The sequence below is a fragment of the Trachymyrmex cornetzi genome, unplaced genomic scaffold (genome assembly GCF_001594075.2).
Source record: "Trachymyrmex cornetzi isolate Tcor2-1 unplaced genomic scaffold, Tcor1.1 scaffold513, whole genome shotgun sequence".
Lineage (NCBI taxonomy): Eukaryota > Metazoa > Arthropoda > Insecta > Hymenoptera > Formicidae > Trachymyrmex > Trachymyrmex cornetzi.
The window spans coordinates 66,778-67,702 of NW_017299822.1; the positions used below are offsets into that span (position 1 = coordinate 66,778).

Here is a 925-nt window from a genome sequence, read left to right on the forward strand (position 1 = left end):
TTACCACGTTCCAAAAAAATTTTTCTAAACGCCATGCATGCGCGTCGAAGAATTTCTACGTCGTTACGGCAATATTTTACTATTTCATGTTGAAAATTAAAAATAAAATTTGCGCGTATCATCTCATCGTGCCAGTTTGTAAATCGCATTCGTTCTTCGGGCTTCATTTGATCGGAAGAATAATATCGCGCGTCAGGTATCGGACCGATATACGATTGATTCTCCCTCGTATTGAACAGGTGAGAAAAGTTGCCTTTGTCCGACGTACCCTTCAGCCCGAAAGCTTTGGGTAAATCGGCCAAACGCATCGGTAAATAATTTACACTACTATAAATTTCGTATTCCCGACCGTCATTACGATAATCTTCGTCCCGTTCAAAATTACCCGCGGTTCTTCCGTAATTTCGGATTCTTCTACTAAATACTTTAAAATGAATTGCGCGTCGAACGCTTTCGCATTATGAGCGATACAAATAATCTTTTTAAAACATTTTGTCGTTCTCGTTACGCGAGTTCGACAAACTGTTTCACGGGGATATCTCGAAATATAAACTCTTGTACTCCGCACCAACGACATCGCACCGACATATCGTCTATCTCCGCGCAAGTTTCGCAAATCTGATGCGCGACGCAGAGAGTTGGAACGTGAATTTTTACGTTCTCGGTACCTTCGTAAGTCTCGTCCTGTCGCGTTTCAAAATCGTAGAAAAAAGATCAACGATTGCGTCGCTCGACAACGATTCTCTCATAAGATCATCGATTATCACTAATTTTGGAGAAAACGGATCGTTCGAGTAATCTTCCGGACGAGGTAAACCCTCGCGAAATTCAATTATATTCTTTTTTATCGCCGCTTTACCGCTGTCGCTTCCCCTGCTCTGTTCTTCGTCCACTTTTACACGAGAGTCGAATTGTAACTGACGAT

The 925-nt window shown here is 41.9% G+C and overlaps 1 pseudogene; it reads right to left on the reverse strand.

Annotated features, from left to right (window-relative positions):
- Nucleotides 1-653: 653 nt before the first annotated feature.
- LOC108765727 (uncharacterized) overlaps nt 654-925 on the reverse strand; it is a 3,894-nt pseudogene continuing 3,622 nt past the window's right edge.